The sequence below is a fragment of the Petaurus breviceps genome, unplaced genomic scaffold (assembly GCF_028583685.1).
Source record: "Petaurus breviceps papuanus isolate PSGF00001 unplaced genomic scaffold, PetGlider_PUasm1.0 90808, whole genome shotgun sequence".
Lineage (NCBI taxonomy): Eukaryota > Metazoa > Chordata > Mammalia > Diprotodontia > Petauridae > Petaurus > Petaurus breviceps.
Genome location: NW_027187349.1, coordinates 11,940,093 through 11,949,013, shown reverse-complemented (window position 1 = coordinate 11,949,013; position 8,921 = coordinate 11,940,093). Strand labels below are relative to the sequence as shown.

Genomic DNA, 8,921 nt, shown 5'->3' with positions numbered 1-8,921 from the left:
CTCCATTTCATGACTGTGTTTTCAGACCTCCTAGCTTAGAGTGAATGCCAATGGTTACTGAAATGCCCACCAGAAATTATACACCAAAGCCCCCTCCTAGTTGCAACCTTCTAGAAGGGGACCCCTACAAGGGTCCCTGGAAACCGCATAATAGGCCATGATAGTGAGGGAACTTTCACCTGTATTGCTAGAAACATGCCCCAGATTCAGATCTGTTTATGTTTCTATCCAGGGCTTTGCTAGGTAATCAAGACTTCACTAGAAATGGCATTAACAGCATTACACCCCCCCCCCCTTGGAACCACATTTTGTTGATTAGCAACACCTAACTCTATATAAGTGTATCTTACAGAAAACTTAGTGCTGTCTTCCCTATTGGGGAAGCAGTCACCGGCCAGTTAATAAACACTCCTATCAAATTATAATTGGTTTCTCTGTCTTGCTTTCTCAGTTGTCCATTATACTAACTGTTTCTCTTTGGAACAGCAAGCCTGAGGGTCTTCCCCTTCCAGCTTGATTTTTTTTCTTTTTCTAATTAAAGGGACCACCCCTTGACTCACTTCTTAAAGAGGCCTATTCACTAAATGACCATTACCTCACTCTGAGTACTTGAAATGGCCTTAGCCTAAAAAGGCCAGGGTCTCCCACTGCATCCTGGGCCATCTCCAGCCATCTTGACGAAATATCTGATCACTGCATCCAGATGGCTCTGGAGGAGAAAGTGAGGCTGGTGACCTTGCACAGCCCTCCCTCACTCAAATCAAAGTCAACTGCAAGTCATGTCATCATTTCCCTGATGCCATGGTCCTCTTTGAAAATGAAGGACAAACACAATAATCCAATAGAAATGTGATGAAACTGGAGCTCAAGAGATAGAATAAGTCTGGTTAAAGAGATCTGAGGACCATCTACTTAGATATGATAATTAAGCCCGTGGCCCTGACAAAGGTTACTTTCCTGTTCAGAAATTCTCTATCATTCTGTAGCTCCAAAAGGATGAAGACTATCATTTTTCCTTTTTATGTCTTCTACATATAGCACTATGTCTTAGACATACTAGGTGATACAATAGAGTACTGCACCTGGAGTCAGGAAAACACATCTTCCTGAGTTTAAATCTGGCCTCAGACACTTACTAACTGTGTGACCCTGGGCAAGTAATTTAACCCTGTTTGTCCCAGTTTCCTCATCTCTCATGAGCTGGAGAAGGAAATGGCAAACCACTCCGGTATCATTGCCAAGAAAATTGCAAATGGTGTCACAAATAGTTGGACACAACTGAAACAATAGAATAACAATAATAATAATAATAGCTAGTGTTCTTTCATCTGTACCATATCACCCTGAGAGGCACCAGACCCAATTTATATAATATGTATTATATGATTATATATTATACATTATGTGATATATATTATATATCTTTCTAGTTTGAGAATGCAACATATCAACTGTGAATTTTGTCAGAAGAGGCCTCTGGCCCTCCAACCTCAGTAGGCAAAGTCCTTGAAAGTTCTTAAAAACGGTAATGAAGAAGCCTCTGCCCCATGTTCTAGAAGGGCCTACGTGAGCATGAGTCACGTGGATTAATGGAGTGTTCTTTGCTGAGTCTGCAGTGTTCTCCAACTAATAATAAGACCAAAGCATGCTGAGTTTACAATTAAGTATTAAGCTTTGCCAGGGAAACTGTATAGACAAAGACAGTGATTTTTAGCTACAGTGAAGCATCTGTGTATCTACTAGTATGAAATGGGATAGCCACACAACTCTCTTTTCTTTCTGAAACCCTCAATCATAGATATTTGCCAGGCTTTGATATTTGCAAAACCCACAGGTGAAGATAAGTGAGGGAAAAAAATCTCTTGACTTGCAGCTGCAAAGAGCTGCTAACCTCAGTTACTAATAAAGTGAGGTTAAAGTCATAGGTTGAGTGAGTGATTTTATTCCTAGACCTTCCACTGACTCATTGTACTCCTTAGTGACCCAGATTGCATAAACTTTCAGGGTTTCCATTTTCATTCTGTATAAATGACAAAGTCATTTGAGGTGCTACCTACATGATATAGAATGGTCATTTATTGATGAATGGCTTAAGGTCACAGCCATATGGCTGATTTGGGGGCAACAGAGTAACTAGTCAATTGAATGGTCAACCAAGCAACAAGAATTCATTAAAAGCACCTACTATGTGCCGCACACTGCCCTAGGCCTTGGGGATACAAAAACAAAAGATGAAACAATTACTGCTCTCAAGGAGCTTACATTCCACCCAGGGAGATAGTAGTTACATACATGCATACATACATACACATGTACACATACATTTGCATACATATTATACGTATATACACATTCCCCATATACTTACTTACAAAATACCAAATAGTGAAGAAAGGATTTACTAGAATTAGCTGGGGCTGGGGGTGGAGAGTCGGCAACAGCTTTACGTGGAAGATGGTGCTAATACTTAGTCTTGAACATCAGAGATTCTATGAGTCAGCAGTGAGGAAAGTACCACCTGGCATGGAATTCAGAGATAAATTTAGAAATGTATGAGGACTAGAGAGAAAGTCAGTTTAGCTGGATATAGAGTGAATGAAGGAGACTACTGTAGGAAAAGCCTAGAAAGATAGGTTAGGGACAGTTTGTGAAGGGGTTTTATGTGTGTTATGTCTAGCATACATATCCACCTGTGTGTATAATATGCATTAATGTGAGTATATATGTGTGAATGCATGTATATAGACATGTGCATATATACGTATGTGTATGTGTGTATGTAGGTTAGCATCTCACCCACAAGCCAGGCGATTTCCTCACCCTTCTTATGGCTCTGTGTTAATAAGTCTTTCATTTTATAGAGATTACCAGAGCTAGAAGAAATCACCTTAAGGACCACCTGGTCCAGTTCCTTCATTTTACGGATGGGGACACTGATGGATGCCCAGAGACATGAAGAGAGTTATTCAGGGTCAAACAGGTGGTAAAAGGGAGAAAAAAAGACTAAAACCCAACTCTCAATCCTGTGCCCCTTCCTCAAGAGATGTCTAGACTAGACTAATCACATTAAGATTACCAGCATCACCACCAGGTATTATTCATTTGCCAAATTACTCTTTTTTTGGAGAAACACTAGGTAGGGGACTCTGAAACCTGAGTTCCTGGGAAGGATATAGCCAACAAGGAAGAGGAAGGCACTGGAGAAGGAATTTGGGGTGCATTGCCACAAATTACACTTTATCCTTTGGGCTAGCGCTGACTCTGAAGTAAATTGACTCATACATCTAAGTTCTAGGTTCCGCACTTGTTCTGATGAGATGTTATCTGAACTATTGCCCCCATTTCTCTTTGTCCCAGCTGCTCCATCACTTTCCATGGCTACCACCCATTTCCTTCTTCTGTTGTTTCCTCAGCAGTTAACACCCTCCCCTCTCAGATTACAGCACATCTGCTTTGTCTATATTTGTATTTTTTTATTGAGATGTCTTCCCACTCTAATTCATGCTTCTTTTGCCTATCTTTGCATTTCCTCTGCTCAGTACCATGCCAAGCATGCAAGTGTTTAATAAATAGTTGTGAACTGACTAATTGGCTTCTTTCATCTTTATTTGCTCTATTCTAGTATGCTGAGACTGCCTTCTACATGCCCCTCCATCTTTTTTTTTTTCATTATCTGTGTCTTTCTTCCTTTGGTTAATACCTTCTCTCTCTTCAAGCACTCTGTCCTACCACCATTTTCTACTTTATTTGAAAGTAAATAATAAAGGAAAAAGCAAAAAAAAAAAAAGTAAAGAAAGAAGATACTTTTAAAAAGAGCTGTCCCAATAGCTTTGACTTAGAATTTTGATGGTAGCCCTTTTTGAACTTAGGGACTGGATCACCACTAATACTTTGGTAGGGAAAGATGGTGTGGCCTGGACCCATAACTTTATCAGTGAGAAGGAACTCCCAGTGTAGAAACTCCTTCTACTGAAACAGATCTATAACTTACAGTCTCATTTTAAATGAATGTAATTATGCCTTCTTTCCTGACAGTCAGAAAATTAGCTCTTCTATATAAAATTTTTTCAAATAACAAGTACCCCTTTTTAAGAGCTGAAACTAGTAGTTTTGAAAGGCTTTTTAAGTGAGAAAGGCTATATCAAGGTGCACAGAGTGCCCTATACACTATTGAGGTGTACATAGTAGTTTCACTATTGATTTCCCCAACCTGATGTGAGTTTTGAGTTCTTGTGCCAGCTTTCTCAGTTTTTGCCTCTTTCCTCCCTCATGATCAGATCTTGTCCCCATATTCCATTTCATTTGCTGCCTCTGATCTGTTATTGACCAGGACACTAAAGAAGCCAAGTTTATTAGAACTGTTTCTCAAGTAAGAGTCAATAGATTCTGAGCCAGAGTCTGCAGTTTTCTACCAGAAGTAAAGCATATGAGTCTCAGAGCATGGACAATGTGCCACCTATTTCTACTATGCTTATAACACGTTTTTAAAAATGTACGTCCCCTCCCTTTTTCCTGCTATCTTTTTTGTCTATCTTTCAGGAAGCTGAAGTTTAAAATATCTTTGTGATAAGTGAGGTGTTTGTATTCTGGATCTGGGAAAGATTAAGTAAAACATATGATTGTATGATGTTAGATACTATGTCTAATTTCTTCTATCTCCCAATTCAATTCACTCCAATTCACCAAGCATCTCTTGTCTTCCATGTTCTAAGCATTGTGCTAAACACAAGAGATTCTGACACGAGAAAAAAAAAAAACAATTTCCACCCTCAAGAAGCTTACACTATACCAGAGGGGTGGGGAATACAATTTATACAAGATTTATCCCACATTATTGTCACTAAAAGCTCATTAAAGGGAGTAAATAAATGAGATATAAATGTATGCTAGCTTTGGGAGAAAACTCAAACACTCAACCGTGCATTGCACAGCTGCTAAGAGACCTGATTCCTGAAAATCTTAGTGAAAAAATGCACTCCTATCTATTCAGTTTGGTTATATTCGCCTTTATTTTTTAAAAATAGTGAATACTGCAAATGAATAGCAAACTATAATGTTTAGTTCTAAAAAATGATATTAACTCAGATGTCACACTTGAATGCTAGAGTGTAAGATCCCTCAAGATCAAGGTCTAAATTCTGAAATCATTCTCATGTTGATTGAAGCAGATCACCTCTGAGGTCATACTGTAATCTTTCTAAATAAATTAAATAAGTAGCTGAAGTAACACATCGGCCACTAATATCTCCCTAATCCCACTTACTGAAATGGCAGAACTAACTGCTGCCCATTTTTGCTGCTTGTTTCAGACACCTGCAGCCTGATGGATGGTGTTTTCTTCCATTTCAGTGGGGAGAAGGAGTCTACCATCTTAAGCTTTTGTCTTTCCAGGCCTTGTTGAATTACAGCAACATGAGCTCTCTTCAGTGGGAATGTTAACCATTTAGGCTGATTTATGGCTTATTTATACCTATGGATATAGCTCCATAGGGCCTGTGGGGAACAAAAAGAATTCTGGACTTAAAGCCCAAAAAGACTTGCATTTCAATCCCACTTTCAAAATTTACTAGTTTCATAAAACTGAACAGTCTTTTATCCTCTCTGAGCCTCAGTTTCATCAGTTATAAAATGGGGATACTAATTCTCTACCACAGAGGATTGTTATGAAACTCAAATAAGATGATGTATGTATAACATTGCAAACCTCAAAGTGCAATGAAAATGTCCACTGTTGCTTTTATGTTTATACATTCTCTCCACTGTGCTCTTTTATGCTCTATCCATCAATACTTTCACTGCCTTTAAAAAAAAACTATTTTCCACAGTCTTTCTTAGCTTCTGCCAGTCTAACAAATCTCTCACCCTCCACCCGACCTGCTGCTGGCATCTTGTTCTGCTTACCTGCAGTGTCCTCCTGTCTGCTTCCTGCCAGCTCCCATCTCTCCCCACTTCGAAAACTCAGCTCAAAAGTCCTCACATCTGTGACTCTTCCCACAATCAGCCCCACTTTGTCATGATCATTGCTTTACCCCACATTCCTCAGTATCTCTATTTTATCAAAAGATGTAATTAGAAAACAATGAGACTGTGTCTATGTGCCACATGGAACCAATGTTAACTAATTTCTCTTGACATCCCATGTATGTGCATATATACAAAATCGCCCCCGTGTTAATTTGAACCAGCTTATACATTTGTTTATTGGTATTCTCAAATCTCCATCACATATTCTAGCCCTATCTAAATTAGATTCTTGAGGACAGGGGTCATGTGAAATTATCGATTCCTAGAATGTTGAGCCAGCAAAAAGTCTTAACTAAAGCACATAATTACAGAATCATTGGATCCAAGAGGCAGAATAAATTTCAATGATCACTTATTTCAACCCATCCTTAAAAAAAAATCCTCCCTCTAACATGCCTGAAAAGCAGTTAACCAATTATTGCTTGAAGACCTCCAGGGAGGAAAATCCAGGAAGGGAATCCATTTCACTTTTGAATAGCAAACTTAGTGATAATCTATTCCAACTTCATTTTATAAGAAGAAAAGTTCAAGCAACTTATCTGTTGGTGAGCAGGAAAGCCATGACTAAAATCTGCATCTTCTGCTTCCCAATTCAGCATTCTATCCATGACATGCTTACCCTTTGTTTTACATACACACACATATACACATGTGTGTCTGTGTATATATTAATATATGTATATGTGTGTATATATTTATACACATATACATATATGTGTGTATATATACATATACACATATCCCCCTCCCCAATATTGTCCAATAATAGATTAGATACTCAATAAACATAATTGACTTACTTGTATACTTCAAGCCATAAATTTACATGATATACTTCACACAAAAATGAAGATTTCAAAATAATATGAAACCAAAAAAAATCCCACAAGGAAAGAGAAGTAAAAAGTACCACTTACCAACAAAGAATTCTGTCTTTAGGTCTGTGACTCGCTTCTACAGAGATCTTCTATTAAAACTTCGGACTTTTCTCAACCAGTGTTAACATGTAAATGGATATTTTCTCATTTACTGAACTTTTGAATTTATGCTATGAAAATGATAGCTTTACTTGGGACATTTTGGGGCTTTCTCATCTAAAGCCTCCTGTGATTTCTCTCTCATTTTTACACCCAGCAAACAAGATAGTGTGGTGAACTACTTCACCACAAGTTTTATCCCTTCAAGTCTCATACCTCTGATCATAAAAAGGTAACAAATAAGGTGGGGGAGGGAAAGATAGATGTGTAACTAGGTCAACTTCACAATTTCAATTTCAGATGCAAATATTTTTCATGTTAATGTTTAATCTCAGTTTATGGGAGAGGTCTTGATTCTTCTTAGAAACTACATGTCGAATGCAATGATTCTAAAATTCTTTGAAAAGCTCTAATGACCATGATTATTACCATCTACCCATCTTCTTAGTGTTGGGGAATAAAAACTGAGTACCATAAATAACTTGGCTTTTTTATGTGCTAATATTCTTCTTAAAACAGGAGGGCTATGCAATTCAACAACTATTGAGAATAGATGGTACTAGCCATCAAGGGAGCTACAAACATGAACAAGTGATTAATAAGTAGAGTGGGGAGTAAGGGAATAAGCACCCTAAAGAAAGGTGGAAAGCATGTCTAGGTGGCACAGTGAATAGAATACCCACCCTGGAGTCAGGAAGACCTGAGTTCAAATCCAGCTTCAGACACTTAACACAAAAACTTGCCGTGTGACCTTGGGCAAGTCACTTAAACCCAATTGCCCTCCAAAAAGCAAAAAAAAAAAAAAAGGTGGAGAATGAGGCATGGTATCACTGAGTTTGGTTTCAGAAGAGTTGGGTTCAAATCTTGCCTCTATCACTTACTACCTTTATGATTGTAGACAAGTCTTTTTTAGCCATGTTTTAGTTTCCTCAGTTTCCTCATCTGTAATATGAGCTAGAGAAGGAAATGGCAGACAACTGTAGTATCTTTGCCAAGAAAACTCCAAATGAGTTCACAAAGGGTAGGAAATAACTGAAACAACTCAACAACAGTAAAATCATGTCAAAGTTCTTGACAATTATATGCAAGTCATGGACTCACCTCCCTGATGTTACATCCTTCAAGAACAAAGGATAAACAACAATCGGCGAGGGCTATATAAATACTAGTCATTATTCTTGTTTTTGTTCTTAATTATTACTCTGATGAATCTGAAGTCAGAATTCTCCCAAGTTTTATAGTAGGTGGAGTTGGAACTAGGAGGTTGCCCTTCTAGAACATTCTCAGATGGCATTTCATGGGAGACTTTAGGAATTTCTGTCTGGTAAATTATTGGAATGGGTATTCCCACTGATCTGCTTCTCTTTACCCTATCCTCCACCAGTCAGTCAATAAACATGTATTAACTATTGACTATTTGTCAGGTACTATTATAGGATATGGGGATACAAAGACAAAAGTGAAATAATTCTTTCCCTCAAAGTCTATATATTCTATTGGTGGACAATCCATTCAGACTCCATAAGATTTTTCTCTGAGATGGGCAACATTTTTCATCATAAGTCCTTCAGAATTTTCTTGGATCGCTGTCTTGCTGAGAACAGCTAATTTATTTACAACTGATCATCATACAATATTGCTGTACAATGGTTTGTGATTACTGATTGTATATTTCCCTCCATCCTATTCCCCCTACCCCATCTCTCTCTCTCTCTCTCTCTCTCTCTCTCTCTCTCTCTCTCTCTTTCTCTCTCTCTCTCTCCTTTTACTCTGACCATCCTTAAAAGTGTTTTGCTTCTAACTACCACCTCCTCCAATCCTCCCTCCCTTCTCTTTTCCACTTTCTCTCCTACTTTCCTATAGGGTAAGATAGATTCTATATCCAATTGAGTGTGTATGTTATTCCCACTTTGAGCCAAT

At 38.2% G+C, this 8,921-nt stretch overlaps 1 protein-coding gene across 1 annotated transcript in view; it reads right to left on the bottom strand.

Moving 5' to 3' along the window:
* The window catches only part of CCR6 (C-C motif chemokine receptor 6), a 37,867-nt gene extending 30,667 nt beyond the window's left edge, over positions 1 to 7,200 (bottom strand). The window contains exon 1 of the mRNA XM_069070567.1: positions 6,942 to 7,200. The gene's annotated coding sequence lies outside the window, so the exon portion shown is untranslated. The remainder of the gene's footprint in view (positions 1 to 6,941) is intronic.
* Positions 7,201 to 8,921: the final 1,721 nt, after the last annotated feature.